At 37.5% G+C, this 21,776-nt stretch overlaps 1 non-coding gene across 1 annotated transcript; it reads right to left on the reverse strand.

Moving 5' to 3' along the window:
• Nucleotides 1-19,624: 19,624 nt before the first annotated feature.
• Nucleotides 19,625-19,731, reverse strand: LOC132642999 (small nucleolar RNA R71). Its single transcript, XR_009583463.1, has one exon. It is a non-coding gene; the product is annotated as a small nucleolar RNA R71 (small nucleolar RNA).
• Between the last annotated feature and the right edge of the window lie 2,045 nt (nucleotides 19,732-21,776).

Consider the following 21,776-nt stretch of genomic DNA (forward strand, 5'->3'; position numbering starts at 1 on the left):
AGAATATAGGTCTGCATAAAGACTAGCGTGGCGACGCTAAGATATTTTCTGGGCTGATTTAAGCACCTACACATACCCGTGTAAAGATTGCAATAAGATGCGTGATAGAAGGACTAAGAGTAAATTTGTGTAAAGGGGCAATAGAAGAGTTTGAGTCAAAAATAGAGAAACGACATGAGGTAATGTGCCTAAAGTATTGCCAGTTAGGGTAAAGGAAATTACGAAATGATTTAACCGAGACAATCGGAAGAAGCGGGTTACTGTTTACTGGATGACAGTGAAGTTATAATATGAGGGAACCCTAGCGCTATTTGATAGCCAACCCTAAAGATCGAGATCAAGAAGTAAAAACAAGTGATAGTTAAAGACCTTTAAAAGAAAGTCAGAAAGTGACACATGATGCTGAGGATTTCAAAATACGGACAGTCACAGCGGAGTAAAGCAAGGATATTGGAGTACAAAAATGTTACCCTCTGGGAAATTTCATTTTATCCGTAGAGTCTGTGAGGGGTCTACAAATACCAGAGGTATGAAATACGCTAAGAATTGCAAAATCTAAAAAAAAAATACGAAAAACGATGAGGGATATCTGCGCGTTACAAGATCTTGTTTAAAGATAAGAAGGTAAAGTGAAGTGAACGATACATCATCTAAGGGGAGTAACTATAGAAAAAGAAAGAGTCGAGTCATGACTGCATGCACCATGAGTACAAGTCCGAATCAATCAGTGACAGTAACATTTCGACAGAAGAGCCCGCAATACAACTGACAACCGACTGCGAAATAAAGAAGAGAGTAAAGACAATGACGTGGAATTATTACTTCGAGAAGCAACAGAAAGGGGAAATATTACAGGAATGACTTTGTAGGGATCTGGAATGCGTTATAGTAAATTATAGTGAATCGACAAATGGAAGAGGTATGTGAAGGGCATAATTAAATAAGAGAACACCTGAGAAAGTAGTGGGAGTTCAGGAACAGTTTAACATTCGAGGACGAATATTCTAAAGGGGGGAAGGACGTTATACCCCGTATTTTTATACGTCGAATTATTCGCAAGCAAATCGACTCAAGTTAAAGACGGGATTATTTTCGGACATGAAATAGGAACTTTTAATTTTCAATTTTAATTAGTACACAAATTGTTTATAAATTTTATTTAGTATAGAAATATTATTGGAAATTAGGGACTATTTAATTGTGATTAGATTATTAAGTAAGTATTATTGATTTATTAAAATTAATTAATTTAATTAATAGAAGTGGGTCCCACCAGAAAATAAATTAAAAAAAACAATAAAACATAATCAAATGGATGAGTCATTGGAGTGGGCACGTGTGGGGGTATTAAGCTCCCTATAAAGGATATTTGATGACTAAGAATAGTCATGTACACATTTCCATTTTCAACTAAGCAATTTAAGAGAAAGGCAAAGCTTAATTAGAGGAAAAAACGGGGTTCGTCCATGGCTGCTTTCGGCCACGGCAGTCCATTATTTAAAAAAAATTGCTTTCTTAGATTAATTCCAAGGTGATTTACAAGTTCAAGGAGGTGATAGCAACATTGGATATTGAATTGAGTATGAAGAAATTGTGAAATTGGAGCAATTAAGTGTAGAAAATTCCTCCGAGAAAATTAAGGTAAGATTTTATTGTTTTGTGGTATAATTGTATTAATGGTGTTGTAATGGAAGGATTAAAATTGGATTGGATGAAATTGGAAGTAAGAAATTTCATGAAATCGTTGTTATACGAAAGTGTGGGTTGAAAAGGATTAAAAAGGGTTATTGGATTGTTAGGGTTGTTTATGGGCTGAATTGTAAGGATTCTATATGAATATTGCTATTGTTGTCATTGTTGGTATTTCTGTGATAACAGGATGATAATTGGAAGTTCGGGTTAGGCGAATGTATAGGGGAAATGCTGCCCAATTTCTGTTATGTCCTTAACTAATGAAAAACCGTAATCGATAAAGTATAAGTTAAAGAAAGAGTCCTATAAGCATCTGGCTACAGGATTACGACCTAAAAAGTATAGTTTACTAACGATAGCGTTACCTTTATATTAAATAGGCTAAAGGGGCGACGAAGCGAACGAGATTACGATTAATCGTTAACAGGTATGTAAAGTTGTTCCTTCCTTCTTTTGGCATGTCTTAGATTTAAGTGACGAATGATATGAGCTGTGGGGTAATTCTATTCATAAGTTTCGAGTGTGATTCATGATTCTTATTCACTTCTTGATGTTAGAACTCTTAAAATGATTGAGCTTCCCTCTTTAGTTTTCTATACGTTGGATAGTAGTCAATATATATAAGCTCATATTCTTAGAAACTCTACGATAACTCATGTCTTTGACTTCTATAAGTTGTTTCATATTATATTGACATATGTCTATGACGCCTAAGGCTCTTTTGATATTATTTATGATGACATTCGGGGGATATTTGATATGATTGTCGCTATTGATACTCAGGTGTTAATCCCTTCTTCTTATTCTGTTTGAGTCTTGATAATGTTTTAAATTGCATATGGTTGCTTACTACTCTGCTCGTGAATGCCTCAATATGTCCTTCACTGAGTCCCGGGCCGGGTATGTTATCATGCACAGTCTCACTGCATTGTTCACCGAGTCCCTCACTAGAGGGTCGGAATATGATATATATATATATATATATATATATATATATATGTATATGATGGAGTTATGTTGTTTTATGGAGTTATGATGTGTTTATGGAGTTATGATGTGTTATGGCGTTATGATGTGTTTATGGAGTTATGCTGTGTTATGGCGTTATGATGTGTTTATGGAGTTATGTTGTGTTATGGCGCCAAATACGGGGTGGCGACCATGTTCACCGAGTCCCATAATGGGCCAGGTATGATATATGATATTGACATGTATGATTTATGTTTCAAAAGGGCAAGTGTTTTGGTATTCTGGACATTGTACTTGTTTTCTGTACCCCCTATTTTAGTTATGATCCTTTTTACTGTATTTCATGCTTTATGTACTCAGTACATATTCCGTACTGATCCCCTTTCTTCGGGGGGTTGCGTTTCATGCCCGCAGGTACAGATAGTCGGTCTGGTGATCCTTCATCATAGGACTTCTACTCAGCTGTTTGGAGAGCTCCGTTGTACCGGAGTCTGGACTTTTGGTTAAGATCTTATGATGTATATGTATATGTTTATCCAGGGGTACGGCGGAGCCCTGTCCCGTCATATTTCGCTACCGATACTCTTTGAGGTCTGTGGACATATGTGTGGGTTGTGTATAAGTTATGTTCAGCTGTGTCTAAACGTTGTGCCATGTATATGTTCGTCTGTAATGGCAGCCTTGTCGGCTTGCATATGACATGATAATTATATGTTGTGGCAGCCTTGTTGGCTTGCGTATCATTTTATGATCTGATTAGTTGTGACTCCTCAGGAGACAGTCTATCTGGATATATATATATATATATATATATATATGATGACGTTATGAACCGTTAGAGTTCTTTCGTAAGTTACCATATTGTTCGTAGTTTCAGTTTAGCTATATCTAACAGGTACGTATACGGGTGTCCAGGTCGGGCACTAGTCATGGCCCACGGGGTTAGGTCGTGACATGGACAACCGCCGGCGAGACTTAGAATTTCAAGTTGATGATTGGGTATTCATAATGGTGTCACCAATGAAAGGAGTGATGAGATTTGGTAAGAAAGGAAAGTTAAGTCCCCGATACATTAGACCTTATAAGATTATCCGCAAGGTGGGTCAAGTAGCTTATGAATTGGACTTGCCTCTAGAACTTGAATCAGTCCATCTAGTTTTTCATGTCTCAATGCTCCGCAAGTGTGTTGGAGATCCTACGAGGATTGTTCCAGTAGATGATGTTCAAATGACAGAAAAGGTAGTATATGAAGAAGTGCCCATTGCCATATTAGACAGGCAGGTGCGGAGACTTCAAAATAAGGAAGTAGCCTCAGTTAAAGTCTTATGGCGAAATAACAACCGAGAAGAAATGACTTGGGAAGCAGAAGAGAGTATGAAATCCAATACCCGCACTTATTTCAGCCCGCTGAAGAGATCCACGATGAAACATCGAGATTATGAGGTATGTATGTTTTTCATTTTATGTATATGGGTCGTGTGTGACCAACTTACATTGCTACTGTGTTGTGGCCCTGTGAGGCAATGTTATTATAGGCTGTTGTGACAGGATGGTAGTGCCATATTACAGGGAAAACTCTGGCCAAAATTTTCGTAGAATTCCCGAGTGCTTAACATTTGAGGACGAATGTTCCAAAAGGGGGGAAGAATGTTACACCCCAGAAATTTCCCGTTAACGTGCAGTGAATAGACTAACGAAGGGCACGACGTATACGATGTTTTAATAGGTAAGAAATAACATTGGATGACTCTAAATGAGATTTCAAAGACATTTGAGGTAGGATACGAAAGTTGTTAAGGAAAGCAAGGTATATGTTGTGTGTCGGGCAGGATTTACGAGTATCGAATTAATGATGGCTTAATGACATTTTGGAGAAGAGTTATAATGTCCCTTAGATTGTTAACGAGGTGTTAAACAAGTATCAAGAAGGTTCCATAAGGATTGAAGATCAAACGAAGTGACAAGAACAAAATCGGAGAAGAGATAGATTATACAACCAATTATACGGTCTGGATAATATTATACGGTCCGTGTAATTGTCTGCAGAATCGTCACAGTGAAGGTCCCTCACTGATGGGATTATACGGTCACTTATACGGACCGTATAATGTGTCGTATAATGGTCACAGAATGAGTTGTTGTTGGGGATGATTTTACGGTCACTTATATGGACCGTATAAATTTATACGGACCGTATAAGTGTCTGTATAATAATGTTGGGACAGATTTTTATTTTATAAAAAGAGCACCCCAAGTTCATTTATTTCATTCTTATTGCTTCTCCAAGATTTAAGACCTCTCTATAACCTTTCATACTCTTCATATACAAGAACCCAAGAGAAAATGGTGATCAACTTCATCAAACCAAAAAAATTAAGTGTAAGAAACACATTAAAGTTCATCCAAGCCAAGGAATTCCAATGGAAGTGAACTAGGGTTTTGGGGCAAGAGAAATATTTTCACTCAAGGCTTATTCCTACACCATCTAAGGTAAGTTTCAAGGCATTTCCATGTTGTTTAAGGTATTGAAAAGTTGAAACACTTGGATTGTAGAAGTTGTGAAATGTGGATAATGTAGACGAATGAAGATTGTTGGTTATAATGTTGAGAATGATATTATAGATGTTTGGGAGTTGATAGATGATATGGGGAAAGTCATATAAATAAAGGAAATGCTGCCCAATTTTCTCTAGCTTTAGTAAGCACGTTCTTATAATCATTTAGCTAATGTTAATACGAACTACATTGAAGGTAAAGACGTGAGCATTGTAGGAGAACGATCAAGCGGTAGAATAGCTAAAGGAAAAGGTATGTGAGGCTAGTCCCTTCTTTCTAAGGCATGAATCTTATGACATGATCTTTCCTCCTTCTTCATGAATTTCCTACATTCCGGAAAACTAAGAGCCTATATTCATGAATAGACATATGAGTTAAAGATAAGAGATATTATGAACATGATGATGATGAGCTTAAGTCCAAAGATTCTAGAGTTCACGAATATGATGTTTCTACAAAGCTAATGATGTTAATTATGATCCATTGATGTTATTTATTGTATACACTCACCTTATATGCTAATTCCTTCAAGGTGGGGCAGAATGCTTATGAATGCTCCATAATAGAATCGAGGGTTGACGACCTTATGTCACCCCGACAAAGTATAGTTGTCTTTGAGTTCCCAGGCATGCATTATGATAATAGTATGATAAGATTATGATATGTCTATGAGATGTACATGATGATATCACACCGCGCCTATATGGCCGGGCAGACACCGCTAAAGCAGGCAGCGTATACACCATGTCTTGATGGCATGGGCAGACACCACTAGTGGGCGGCATGAGATGGTACACCGGACGCGGGACGCCTGGAGGCGGGCTAATGATTATCACAGCGCACCTATATGGTCGGGCAGCTTATACATATATCAATACATGATATGATGATGATTATGGAGTAAGCCAGCATGCATTATTTCTTTTATAATTGATACTCAGTTACAGGTTGCTCCTCATGTGATGCTTCCTTATTTCATTGATGTATTGTTATTGTTGATGCCTTACATACGCAGTACAATGTTCGTACTGACGTCCTTTCTTCTTGGACGCTGTGTTCATGCCCACAGGTAGATAGGGAGACGGTGCAGATCCATAGGAGCTATCAGCAGATTTACAGGAGCACTCCATTATTCCGAAAGTGCTATTTGGTTTATTATTTTGTGTACATATTTGGGCACGGCGGGGTGCTGTCCCGTCCTCATGTCTAGTACTCTAGTAGAGGCTCGTAGATACGTATGTGTAGGTAATATGGTCTCATGTTTTTCCTCATTGTATGAATTATTTTGATAGCCGAGGGGGCTTATGTATATAAATGTATACGTGTTTCAAATTGTAAATGGTTTTCCTTACGACTAGAAGTGTGGAGCGATAGATAAATGCAGAATAAGTATGATAACTAGCAGTATGAGTGGTGCTCTGTAGTCAGCTCCGGGTACCCGTCATGGCCCCCTAGTCGGGTCGTGACACTTAGGAGCTTTATCAGCAGATATACAGGAGCACTCCACTACTCCGGAGTTGCAATTTATTGGTATATTCTTTTGTGTGCATATTTGGGGCATGGCGGGGTCCATTCCCGTCCTTATGATTTTCAGTACTCTAATTAGAGGCTCGTAGACATATGTGGATTGTAGATGTTTCATGACCTTACTAGTGTATACCCTGTGTTACGCCCAATATTGAACGGGTCCAAGATAGTTTGCAACTTCCCGGTTCTTCTAACTGGTATAAAAGGGTTAGAGTCGCCACCTTATTTTTTAGGAAAATTAGGAAACCGACATGTATTTGTGTGTCTACTCCATTTTAGTCCACGAAATCTAATTAGAATTCTAGATAAGGGTTTTATTTACCCCGAGGGGAAGGTATTAAGCATCCCTCAGAGTCTGCCTGAAGACAGTCCTTAAACTTAGTTTAACTGAACACTATAGAGAGATTATCTATCTGTTTATCATTATTATTACCTGTTTTCAAAATGTTATGACTTAATGAAAAGCTACACTAAGTGATAGTATACTAAGTATATACAGTGTATAAAAATGTATTTATAACAAGTATAAGGTATTCATAAAGAATGTATAGTAAAAAAGATTATATAAAAGAGTATAAAGAGAATGTACCTCGTAAGTATAAAAGTATATCTGTTAGTACAAAGAGTGTATATATATGTTAGTGTAAAGAATGTGTAACTATATTAAGAATATATAAAAAAAAATGTAAGACTATGTAAAAAACAATATATCAAGGATATAAAGAATGTGCGTCTATGTAAGAATGTATGGTTATTAAATAAACAAAGAATGTATTTTCAAGAATAAAAGAGTGTATATCAAACCTAATATGTATGAAGAATTGTATAACTAGGTATATTAGTGCATAAGAATGTAAAAAAAAAAAGTAATTTACGAATATTCATTGGTGTAAAGATTTTATATAATGAAATTATTCAGAAAAGTGAAGTTTATTTGACTTGTTTCTACCGTTTAGTTAAAAACGAGTGTTTGTTTAATGAACATCCTATCAAAAGAATAAGGAACAAAAGAATTGTAAAACGTATTGGTAAAAATTAAGTATAAGGAATTGTGGATAAAAAATGAGTGAAAAGACAAAATGTGTTTGAAGAATAAAAGATTTGTAAATGGGCGACCTAGTATTTACCTAACATCGAAATGTGGATTTGACTTAACTAAGTATGTATTGGTGTAAACGGAACAATACAAAATGTACGTTGCATTAAAAGTGTATAAAGAATATAAAATAAAGAATGACCTAGTATTTTTGCCTAAACGCCAAAAGTGTGAAATTAATTAATAAAGTATTTATACCAAATCAATTTAATCTATATATGAAAATATCGGTGGCCTAAGTCTTGCCTAAAACGAATGGAAAATTTTAATTAAACGGATAATGCGACAAATAAATAAATATATCAGCCCGTCATTCAAAAAATAAAATTTCTACAATTCTATGAGTTTATGTTTCGTACAATTATAAAGAGCGCGGAATATTAATACAAATAGTGATTCGAGTTCCTTCCGAGTATTGTCTTCGGATGTATCTCCGGGTACCTGTATAAACACTTAGTAAAAGTGTTAGCAAGAGAATAAATAATTATCTAATGAATTTAAAAAACTTATAAGTAAACTTAAAATAAAAATCCGCCTTTTGTGCAGGGGAGGCCTTAGAAATCGACGGAAATTTCTTCATCGGCCATGTGGGTTTAGTATTCGCCCAAACGAATTTAACTAAATGCGATAAAAAAAAAGGTAACAGTACCATTGACCGCCAAAAGTATTTTTTCGGGCACAGAGCCAACATTTATTTAGCAAACAAAAAATATATATATCAAAATAGTGCAAACATCCGTGAACCAGAGCAGCAGCGGTGCTAATGTAACAGCAAAACAAAACAGAGACAGTAGCATATCCTAAAACGTGATAACTAATCGAAAAAACAAGAAAAGGCAGCAACAAAATTTGAAAATAAATAGATGTGGCAGTAGTGCTAGAGAACAACAGAAGCATACAACGGTAAACTAAAGCAAATCACACCCATTAACGCCGAAAAGCAAATGAATGTGACCATAAATCATACACAATAGCAAGACGAAACATTAACGATTAAAACAGAACAGAACCGACAATATTAGTCAAGAAGACAAACAAAGCTCAATATATTGTTGCTGATGGTGTTTTCGATCAGATCTGAGTTCAAGGCAAGCCATGTCATTTTATTGTGTAAACTAGCAAAACAGAGAGGAAGAGGAGGAAGCTGGCTGCTCCGGTTCACCGGAGCTAGAAGCTCCTCACCGGAGCAGCGAAGAAAACGAAGGGGACTGTTTGATGTTGTTGTTTCGTTCTGGCCGGAGCTCGTTTGTTTTTTTTTTTTTTTAATTTAAGATAGAACAACAGTGGGGAGCGGGTTGTCCGTGGTGGTGTGCGGGCTAGTCAACTGCTCCAGCGTCGTGAGTTCACCGGAGCGGGCAGTGGGTGAGAGAGAGAGAGGGAGACGAAGTGGTGGGCAGTGAAGTGGGGTGTGGTGAGGAAGATGAAGGGTGGTGGTGTGGTTGGTTTGTGGGGTGAAGCTCGCCGGCGGTGGCAGCGAGGGTGGCGGTCGGCAACGGCTGTTGTGTGAAGTGGAGGAGAGGGACAAAATGTTTTGGGTTTAAAGGAAAAAAAAATCTGAAAAATGCAAGTGTTGTGTGTGTTGTGTAAAAAAAAAAATAACCCCCTCTATTCCTTTATAATACAAACTAACCCCTTCTATTGTCCAAAAAATATAAAGCCATACACCCCTTTGTCCCCTCAATGCTCATTTTAATCTTTGAGCTATTGTCCAATGGGGATTTCACTCTTTTAACCAGTGTATAAAAAATTATTAATCAATGGATCAAGAACCCAACCATCACCTCAGATGTCAACTTTTAAAAAGGTGACGAGACCTTGACTTGATCGAATTTTTGCTCTGCGTTTAAAAATTAATTGATCCGATTTTCTCTGCATTATCAGACTGTACTAAAATATAGTTAATTAATACATGTATAAATAATAACGTAAGTATAAAATTTATATATTAATATGTAAGATATGAAAATGTATTGCTATAAAATTAAGAAACAATTATTAATTGCACAAAAATGGTTGTATTACGCTGTACATTTGCAAAATAATGATTCTTCGAAAATAACAAACAATTGATAAAATTCTTAAAATAAAGATAATCATCAATAAATTGTCGAAAAATGTAAAAATGTGTAAAAAATGTATTTCGCGCTCTTTAACGAATCAGGGCCCCCCAAAACATTAATTTTAAGCACGTCGAGCCAAAATTAGGTGTCAACAGTGTGTCCCTCTTCGACCGGAGACGATGAAAGAGTTTTCGGACGAAAAGAGTTTTCGGACGAAGACGTTGACATGTAGCCTATTTTGGCTCGGCAAAGAATTACTAAAAGGATATGTACGGAGAAAGAAGCCAGACGTTGATAGAGCTTTGACAATATTCTTCGTCCGTCGGCACGGTTGTGACAGAAAGAAAAATGATAAAAATGGAAGGATTGTTCAGGGTCGAAAAACATTCGCGTACCCATGTCATTGCTTCCAAAATTGCCCCAGTGTCGAGCTACAAGACGCTGGGAGGGTGAAAGATTGTATACTTGCTGGGGAAAGAATAATTCTCGCCCCGATGTGACCGAACTCTGCATAGAGCTTCCAAGATATCTCGTCAATCACGAGAATCAGGTCAATGTAGTTCGAAAGGTGATAACTCATGGATGTTGTGGTAAATTTTGATCGTTCGATCAAAAATTTTCCCCAGTGTTGTTAGAATGGTCCGAGCAAGTGTAAGAGGAAGAACGGTCGTGCTCGAATTTGAGCTACCTACATATCCCTGAGATGTGAGTCAGACCGATTGTAGTTCGGGAAAACTTGTTGGGAAGGAAAATGATTCAGTGCTAGAGGGGCGACCGAACTCAGAGCCATGGATTGAAATGGACTACAAAGTTGCATGCCGGGACCCTGATGAAAACATCGGGTTGTGTACCGAAGCTTTGAATGGGGAGGAGTCCTGGATCATGTGTGAGGACCTTAATGCATACTCCGGTTTGTGTGCCGGAGCTTTGAAATTAAATGAAATCTCGTGTTGTGTGCCGAGATCCTAATGCATACTCTGCTTTGTGTGCCAGAGCTGTGAAATGGAATACCCATACTGGAAGGTGGGCACCTGACAGAAATTAAAATGCCCGCATTAAAAGGTGGGCGCCTGACTGAAAATTAAAATGTTCGCATTAGAAGGTGGGCGCCTGACTGAATTTAAAATACCCGCATTAGAAGGTGGGCGCCTGACTGAAATGCAAATACCCGCATTAGAAGGTGGGTGCCTGACTGAAATTGAAATACCCGCATTAGAAGGTGGGCGCCTGAACTTGAATTAAAATACCCGCATTAGAAGGTGGGCGCCTTGACTAAAATTAAAATACTCGCATTAGAAGGTGGGCGCCTGTAAAAATGGACTTGAAATGAAATACCCGCATTAGAAGGTTGGCACCTGTAAAAATTGTACTTGAAATGAAATACCCGTATAAGAAGGTGGGCGCCTGACTGAAATTAAAATACCCGCATTATGAGGTGGGTGCCTGACTGAAATTAAAATACCTGCATTAGAAGGTGGGCGCCTGAACTGAAATTAAAATACCCGCATTAGAAGCTGGGCGCCTGAACTGAAATTAAAATACCCGCATTAGAAGGTGGGTGCCTTGACTTAAATTAAAATACCTGCATTTTGAGGTGGGCGCCTTAACTGAAATTAAATACCCGCATTAGAAGGTGGGTGCCTTGACTAAAATTAAAATACCCGCATTAGAAGGTGGGCGCCTGAACTAGAATTGAAATGCCCGCATTAGATGGTGGACGCCTGACTAAAATTAAAATACCCGCATTAGAAGGTGGGCGCCTGAACTGAAATTAAAATACTCGTATTAGAAGGTGGGCGCCTGTAAAAATGTACTTGAAATGAAATACCCGCATTAGAAGGTGGGCGCCTATAAAATTATTATTATTATTATTATTATTTTGACGCATTTTTCGTTGCTTTTGTTGTAAAGAATATTTGAAAATGAAGAAGTGGAGAGAATCATGTCTTAACTTCAGTTAGTACCAACAATTAGTTTTGTGCATAAAAATTCCATCAATTTCTTCCCAGCTAACCGAGATTGACTTCAGGATAATTCCTATAGCTTCAAGTGGTACCTCAGACATATCTAAGTATCGACTAGATTTGTTCGTCTTGCTTCAAGCAAAGGTTTTAAACTATACCTATTCTTACGATTTAAGTGCCCACACTAGAAAGAAAGTCTTTTTTTCACACATTCAGTATTTTGAACTTTGGGACGTCTAGAGAAGTACACTCTTACTCATAAAGATGTTCAATGTATCCAATTGTGATACCATAGGCTTGGCCGTCATGTAAGTATCCACTAATGTGAGAATCCTGGTCATAGGATCACGTAGGGCTTGTTATGGGTTTGTAATGTAGGCTTGGGAAAAGCGTAGGATATCATTTGGGTAATGAGTAACTAATCCTTCCCTGAGCATTGCACTATGTCCGTGCTTCGTATTTGTGTGCTCTGACGCTGATTTGCTTCGTTTTGTTGTCCCTTTCTTTTTTACTTGTGCGACTTCTTTTGCAAGTTGGAGATTTTTTTTTGGAGTTCGGGGTTGTATGCCCAAGATTCTGTGGGGATTAAGAGAATTGACCTGGATTGTATGCCCGAAGTCTTGATGCTAATTCCGGGTTATATGCCGGAGTGTGAAAAATAAAAGGAATAGAGGATTGTATGTCCGAGATCCCGAATGACTGATTTTTTGTGGGCTCCTTCTTACTTTAGAGGTTGTTCTTTGTCTTTGCTTTTCTGGGACTGTTGAATCTTTTTTTTTATTTGGAAGCTTCAGCTTGGATCTCTATCCACGGTTGAACGTTTCTAGTGCGCTCAGGGAGGTCGGTCCAAGAGAGGAATAGTGCATGTATGCACTCAGAAATGGTATAGGCTTATGATGTGGTTGTCAAAGAAAAGGCTTTAGGCTCAAAGGGGGAATGCTAGGGATAATGTTATTTGGTAGGCTAGAAAGGCTCAAACGGGTCAAAGAAGGCCTACGATCCTTTCCTATATCAAGTGTTACTCATAATTTCGCCTCAACAGACATTCACGCGATGTTCTAGATCACAATGCAATGCAATTGAACGTTGTCTAAAGCTCAGTACACAGTGCACATGAAATAATAAGGTTGGTTTTGTTCATGTCTTATAAGCATGGAAGAGAATTTTTCAAATGTCACTTAAAGCGTGAATGAGAGGTACCAAAAGAATCTATGGTTTACCACGAAGTCAGTCCTCTCCATCATATTGATTGTTACTTGTTTCTTTCCTATGCACATTCCTAACTGTGTTGGTACCAACCAAGTCAAGACATGAATCTAAAAAATATTTTTTTTGTATTTTTTGAATAAGGGGTACTGAACCCAAGAGGGGTTGCCTACGCATCTGATCTTTGATGAGAATCAGGTGCGCGTAGTTCGTTCAGATAGGATAGAAAGAAATAAAATATTTTTGTGATTTTTCAAAATAAAGGATTTTTTTTTTTTGATTTTTTGAATAATGAATACCGAACCCAAAAGGGCTGCCTACGTATCTCATCAAAGAAGAGAATCAGGTGTGCGTAGTTCATTCAGAGAGGTAAAAACAAAGAATTTTTTATTTTTTTTGTGATTTACAAATAATTTTCAGACTTTTTTTTTTTTTGAATAATGCATACCGAACCAAAAAAGGCTGCTTACGTATCTCGTCAAAGAAGAGAATCATGTGTGCGTAGTTTGTGCAGATAAGATATAAGAAGAGATGCCAATTGAAGGCGGAGTTTTGCAAGTACTCCAACAGACGGTGGAAGGGTGTGTTCTAAGCACGGGGCTTTGAAAATTATGTAGGAAGGGACCAATCATAGGCTCAGAGCTTTGAAAATATCTTGACAGACGGTCAGAAAAAGTGAGCCGATAGCAGCCAGAGCTTTGAAAATACTCTAACAGTAGCCGAGAAGAAGGATGTCAACCGTAGATGGAGCCTTGACATTACTCCAATACGTTGACAGGATTGTTATGGAGGAGAAGGTCGGACATTGGCAGAGCTTTTGACACTACTCTGCATCTATTGGCATGGTTGGCTATGAGGGAATGTCAACGCCGGCGGAGTTTTAAAAATATTCCGTGTATGCTGGTAAGATGGTAAGAGGGGATTCTTACCTTTAGAGAGTTTCTAAAAATACTCTGCGCTCATCGGTAAGATTGCAATGATTGGGTACCAAACTGTTTGCGGAGCTTTAACATTACTCCTTGTCAGTCGGCACGATTATTGTATAATTGAGGGGGGAAGGATTTACTTATGTTGAACCTTTGGGGTTGAAAAATAAAGGCCGACACACCAAAGTTCCATGGCTTGCAATGCTTGGGAGAAAAAGAAAAGCTTATATCCCAGAATTTGGGACCAAAGCTAGGTGATGGTTAGGGTAAGGCTAGTACTACCGTTGTTGGGTTTTGGATTTCAAGGGGTTGATTGACGCTCTTAGAAGTATTTTTGGAGATCGTCTTTGAACTGCTCCAAAATAATTGTCCCGGTTTTTTATTCCGATGAATTATTTTGAAACAGTGTGGAGACCGAACCCTTATGTAAGGTTGCCTACGTATCTTGTCAAGACAAGAATCAGGTCAGACGTAGTTCGGTCAGATATTGTGTAGTATGTGATTTGTATGATTCTTATGAATTGGTGGTTGTATTGAACAGAAGTGAGGCTATGAACAAGAATTCGGACCTAGAAAAGTCTGTTCCGAAGATGGAAAGAATGTATAAGGCTGTTTTGTATTAAAAAGGAATGGTAAAGTCAGCAAAGACCGAAAATGGGTATGAAAAATAATATGACTGTGAGGGTGGTCGTAAAGACCAAAAAATGGGTGTGAGAGTTTGGAAAGGCTCCAAGCTCAACACAAGTCAACAAAAATTGCCCGATAAAGCAAACGTGGCGGAAGAAGGCATGTCTAATATATATGTACAACTAAAGAATATGTAATAAATACAGTATGTGAAACAAATAAAGAATATGTAATATGCAAAGAGCATGTAGCAAATAAAGAATGCGTGACAAATAAAGAATGAAATTAATCCTGCTAGAGCAGTGATCAAAATTATACATACAACGACCTAAGAATTCTAAGAGTAGATTCACCTAAGCTGATAAAGAAAATTCGGATAACTGCGAGATGGCAAGTAGTAAGACTAGCCCACCAATCTCTGAAACTAAGGAGTTTGAAGAAGGTTCGGAGGAGCACAAAGCACAACTCGCATGCACAATGTGTGTATGTGTACGGCCAAAGACTCAATTGAAAGTGCAATGACAGTATAAGGAAAGTAGTAACATGTAGTGTCTTCAAACAAATAAGGAACACAAGTTTGGCTTTGGCTTGCGTCCTTTCAAAGATATTATTGTAGCAGTTCACGATATATATATAACAAGTAATAATAATAAAAACAAATGAATAATCACATATCCCTCAAGTTCTTACTTAAACTAAGTCTGTTAAGGTCAAAACCTAGGTAATCCCCAGTGGAGTCGCCATTTTGTTACACCCTATTTTGAATGGGTCCAAGATAGTTTACAACATCCCGATTCTTTTAATTGGTATAAAAGGGTTAGAATCGCCACCTTATTTTTTAGGAAAATCAGGAAACCTATATGTATTTGTGTGTCTACTCCATTTTAGTCCACGAAACCTATGAGAATTCTAGATAAGGGTTTTATTTACCTCGAGGGGAAGGTATTAAGCATCCCTCAGAGCCTGCCTGAAGACAATCCTTAAACTTAGTTTAACTAAACACTAGAGAGGGATTATCTATATGTTTATCATTATTATTACCTGTTTTCAAAATTTTATGACTTCATCAAAAGCTACACTAAGTGATAGTATATTAAGTATATACAGTGTATATTTATATCAAGTATCAGGTATTCATAAAGAATGTATAGCAAAAAAGAATATATAAAAGAGTATAAAGAGAATGTACCTCGTAAGTATAAAAGTATATATGTTAGTAATAAGAGTGTATATATATGTCAGTGTAAAGAATGTGTAACTATATTAACAATATATAAAAAAACAAAATCAAGGATATAAAGAATGTGCGTCTATGTAAGAATATATGGATATTAAATAAACAAAGAATGTATTTTCAAGAATAAAAGAGTGTATATCAAACCTAATATGTATGAAGAATTGTATAACTAGGTATATTAGTGCATAAAGAATGTAAAAAAAAAATTACGAATATTCATTGGTGTAAAGATTTTATATAACGAAATTATTCAGAAAAGTGAAGTTTATTTGACTTGTTTCTACCGTTTAGTTAAAAAAGAGTGTTTGTTTAATGAACATCCTATCAAAAGAATAAGGAACAAAAGAATTGTAAAAAGTATTGGTAAAAAATAAGTATAAGGAAATGTGGATAAAAAATGAGTGAAAAGACAAAATACCTTTGAAGAATAAAAGATTTGTAAATGGGCGACCTAGTATTTACCTAACATCGAAATGTGGATTTGACTTACCTAAGTATGTATTGGTGTAAACGGAACAATATAAAATGTACGTTGCATTAAAAGTGTATAAAGAATATAAAATAAAGAATGAACTAGTATTTTTGCCTAAACGCCAAAAGTGTGAATTTAATTAATAAAGTATTTATACCAAATCAATTTAATCTATTTATGAAAATATCGGTGGCCTAAGTCTTGCCTAAAACGAATGGAAAATTTTAATTAAATGCATAACGCGACAAATAAATAAATATATCAGCCCATCATTCAAAAAATAAAATTTCTACAATTCTACGAGTTTATGTTTCGTACAGTTATAAAGAGCACGGAAAAATAATACAAACAGTGATTCGAGTTCCTTCCGAGTATTGCCTTCGGATGTATCTCCGGTTACCTGTATAAACACTTAGTAAAAGTGTTAGTAAGAGAATAAATAATTATCTAATGAATTTAAAAAATGATAAGTAAACTTAAAATAATAACCCGTCTTTTGTGCAAGGGAGGCCTTGGAAATCGACGGAAATTTCTTCATCGGCCATTTGGGATTAGTATTCGCCCAAATGAATTTAACTAAATGCCATAAAAAAAAAGGTAACAGTACCATTTACCGCCAAAAGTATTTTTTCTGGCACAAAGCCAACATTTATTTTGCAAACAAAAAATATATATATATATCAAAATAGTGCGAACATCTATGAACCGGAGCAGTAGCGGTGCTAATGTAACAGCAAAACAAAACAGAGACAGTAGCATATCCTAAAACGTGATAACAAATCGAAAAAACAAGGAAAGGCAGCAACAAAATTTGATAATAAATAGCAGTGGCAGTAGTGCTAGAGAACAACAGAAGCATACAATGGTAAACTAAAGCAAATCACACCCATTAATGCCGAAAAGCAAATGAATGTGACCATAAATCATACACAATAGCAAGACGAAACATTAACGATTAAAATAGAACGAAACGGACAAAATTAGTCAAGAAGACAAACAAAGCTCAATATATTGTTGCTGATGGTGTTTTCGATCAGATCTGAGTTCATGGCAAGCCATGTCATTTTCTGGTGTAAACTAGCAAAACAGAGAGGAAGAGGAGGAAACTGGCTGCTCCGGTACCGGAGCAGCGAAGAAGACGAAGGGTACTATTTGATGTTGTTGTTTCGTTCTGGCCGGAGCTCGTTTTTTTGTTTGTTTGTTTTTTTTTAATTTAAGATAGAACAACAGTGGGGAGAGGGCTGTCCGTGGTGGTGTGCGGGCTAGTCAACTGCTCCGGCGTCGTGAGTTCACCGGAGCGGGCAGTGGGTGAGAGAGAGACGGAGACGAAGTGGTGGGCAGTGAAGTGGGGTGTGGTGAGGAAGATGAAGGGCGGTGGTGTGGTTGGTTTGTGGGGTGAAGCTCGCCGACGGTGGCAGCGAGGGTGGCGGTCGGCAGCGGCTGTTGTGTGAAGTGGAGGAGAGGGACAAAATGTTTTGGGTTTAAAGGAAAACAAAAATCTGAAAAATGCAAGTGTTGTGTGTGTTGTGTAAAAAAAAAAAAAACCCCCCTCTATTCCTTTATAATACAAACTAACCCCTTCTATTGTCCAAAAAATATAAAGCCATACCCCATTGTCCCCTCAATGCTCATTTTAATCTTTGAGTTATTGTCCAATGGGGATTTCACTCTTTTAACCAGTGTATAAAAAATTATTAATCAATGGATCAAGAACCCAACCCATCACCTCAAATGTCAACTTTTAAAAAGGTGACGAGACCTTGACTTGATCGAATTTTTGCTCTGCGTTTAAAAATTAATTGATCCAATTTTCTCTGCACTATCGGACTGTACTAAAATATAGTTAATTAATACATGTATAAATAATAACGTAAGTATAAAATTTATATATTAATATGTAAGATATGAAAATGTATTGCTATAAAATTAAGAAACAATTATTAATTGCACAAACATGGTTGTATTACGCTGTACATGTGCAAAATAATGATTCTTGGAAAATAACAAACAATTGATAAAATTCTTAAAATAAAGATAATCATCAATAAATTGTCGAAAAATGTAAAAATGTGTAAAAAAATGTATTTCGCGCTCTTTAACGAATCAGGGCCCCCCAAAACATTAATTTTAAGCACGTCGAGCCAAAATTAGGTGTCAACACCCTGTATATCATTTTCTGGCCTTCCAGGCTTGTTCATATATATGTTTGAGATGGAATCGAAGAATGCTTCGTAGAAAGTTTTATTTTGAGAATGGCATTTATTCAGGTCGAGTATTTGATAATTAGAAAAGTGTTCCACTGAGATAGATAGGAAGAAGTATGACAAGTGGTGCTCGGTAGGCTAGCTCTGGGTGCCCGTCATGGCCCTCTGGTTGGGTCGTGACAATGACGCTGGAATATTTCTAAAATCTTGATAAAAGCAACTCCCAAAGACGTTCGTAGCACAATTCTAGTTTAAATTGTTAGTTTTTTAGTTTTCAGCATTAAGTTACAAAACAACCATAGATTTTATTCATTACTTGCATAATTAGTAGCAATAGTTTATTTTCATAAAAGTATTGGTCATAAGTCTCTGTGGGTTCGACATTCGATTCTATATAATCACTGTACTACTTGTAGGACCACGTACACTTGCTTGTGCATTTGGACGCAATAAGTCTTTGGCGCCATTGCCGGGGAGTTAAAAATCAATTATTTTACCAGAATAAATTGTATTGTTTTATTTATCCAAGTATTAACGTCTTGATTTTAGATGCTACTTGATTGCAGGTACTTTAATTGAATGCGAAGGACTTCGAGTCAAAACAATCTTGAGGAATTCAATCCTGAGCCTGAACGTACTTTCAACCGGAGCAAGAGAGACTTGAACTTATTGCAGAATCCGCAGGCTCTAGCTGCATTACCTGTCTTCATGCTAATAATCCACCAACGAAAGTGTGAGAGGTTGCAGTGCCTCGTGTGGCAGATGTAACTTCAAGCATTGAAAAGCCCACCATCGAAGGGCACTTTAAGCTAAAGCCTCCTATGATTCAGCTACTTCACTCTAGTGGGAAATTCGCGGGAATGTCACACGAGGATCCTCAGTGGCACATCCATACTTTTCTGCAGATTATGGATATCTTTGCTACTGGAAGGGTCACTAAAGAGTTTGTGCGGCTGACACTGTTCCCCTTTTCTCTGTTAGGGAATGCAAGTAATTATTTATTAGCAGAGCCCACAAATTATATCACTACATAGGATGATTTGGCGACTAAATTCTTGACAAGTTTCTTTCCACCAGTAAAGACAGCTTGACTCCGAAGAGAGATCATGTCATTCAGGCAGAAAAATGGGGAAAATTTGTATCAAGAATGGGAGAGGTTCAAGGGTCTTCTCAGATATTATCCTCACTATCATCAGACGAATGAAGTTCTAGCACACACATTTACTGAGAGTCTGGATGCCAAATGTAAGTCATCACTAGACACTACCGTAGGAGGGCAAGCCCTTGATATGAGCTATGAAGAATTATTCACATTATTGAACGGGTTTACTCAAAGCACTCCAAACTGGAAAGATGACACAACTAGCAGTTCAGCTAAGAAGGCACCTGGTGTTTTTGAAGTGGATAATTTTACAACACTATCAGCATAGATTTATGCCATGTGCACTGAAATCAAGAAGTTAACTGCTGCGCAAGCTCAACCACTGGTGCATGCAGTGCAACAAGCCAACATCTTTTGTGAAGTTTATGGAGAAGATCACACCAGTGATGTATGCCCTAAAAACCCCCGCATCCATATACTTTGTGGGTAATATAGGCAAGGGTCAAGGAAAAAACAATCAATACAGGAATGCTTACAAGCTAAATTTGAGAATCACTCGAATTTCAGGTGGAGCGACAATCAAGGAAATCAGAAACAGAACTATCAGCCAGCACCTGTTCCTCAAGCTTCAGCAAATAGTATGGGAGAGTTGATGAAAAATATGATGAGTGATATGCAGAAGATAATGAAAGACAAGCAAAAATTGATAGCAGATAATCAGAATCGCGATTTGGGGGTGTGAAATTTATAAAGGCAGATGGGTCAGATAGCTGGTGCACAAATCACTAGAAAACCTGGAGCACTTCCAAGTGATACATATATAAATACAAAGCCTTGTAATGGTGTGACTCTTCGGAATGGGAGAGAACTAGAGGAAGTGGCTCCAAAGAAAACCAGTCGAGTAGAAGCTAGAAAAAAAAAAGATTGCCGAGGAGATGATTGAAAGATAGAGGGTAGTCGAGACACCAGTGGTCAAGCAGCCACAACCTATGGTTACAAAGCCACCACCTCCATTCCCTCATTATTTGGCAAGACAAAAAGAAGAGGCTACTTATAAGAAGTTTCTTGATTTGCTTAACTAGGTACACGTGAACGTCCCGTTGGTTGATATGCTGCAGGGTATTCCAAAGTATGCTAAGTACATCAAGATATTGTTACAAACAAGAGCTGATTCATAGAGTATGCCATGGTTGCACTTACTGAGGAGTGCACTTCTCGTATTCAAAATAGGTTGCCCACAAAATTGAAGGACCCTGGAAGTTTCCCAATTGAGATTTCTATTGGGAAGTAGGTTGTTGCTCGAGCACTATGTGATCTGGGTGCAAGCATAAATTTGATGCCTTCATCTATCTTCAAGAAGCTCAGTTTGGGAGTGCCCAGACCAACCACTATAGTTCTTCAGCTGGCAGACAGATTGTTGGCGAGACCCGAAGGCATTATTGAAGATGTATTGGTGGAAGTAGGGTCATTGATAATTACTGCAAACTTTGTGATGTTGGACCTCGAGCCAGATTCGAAAGTACCATTTATTTTGGGGCGTCCATTCTTGGCCACTGGAAGAGCACTTATCGATGTACCTGTTGGGCAACTCACCATGAGAGTACATGAAAATGTTGAAGTCTTCAATGTGTACAAGGCTCTGAAGATGCCTGCAGTCTATGAGGATTTGTCAGCCTTTACTGTGATGAATGATGATACCCGAAGGCCACTAATCACTTCTCATGATCCATTGGAGATATCCCTAGTGGGTGATGATATTTTTGATGATTCAGAGGCATTTGAGATGGTGCAAATTCTAGATATGGCGAGCATTTATATTCATGAGGGAGCGTTTGAGCCCTTAGATAGAAAAATGGGAGTAACTTCGAAGTTGTCAATTGAAGAGCCTCCGAAGTTGGAGTTGAAGCTCCTACCTACATATCTTAAATATGCATTCTTAGGTAAGGTTAATACCTTACCAGTGATATTAACAGCTGAGTTGACTGACAAAAAGGACATTGGTGTGGCAGATATCTGATATTTAGGGGATTAACCCCGCGCTATGCATGCACAAGATACTCATGGAGGATGATCATAAGCCTAGCACACAACATCAACGGAGACTGAATCCTATAATGAAGGAGGTTGTCAAGAAAGAG

Source organism: Lycium barbarum, chromosome 5, assembly GCF_019175385.1.
Source record: "Lycium barbarum isolate Lr01 chromosome 5, ASM1917538v2, whole genome shotgun sequence".
In the NCBI taxonomy this organism is placed as follows: Eukaryota; Viridiplantae; Streptophyta; class Magnoliopsida; order Solanales; family Solanaceae; genus Lycium; species Lycium barbarum.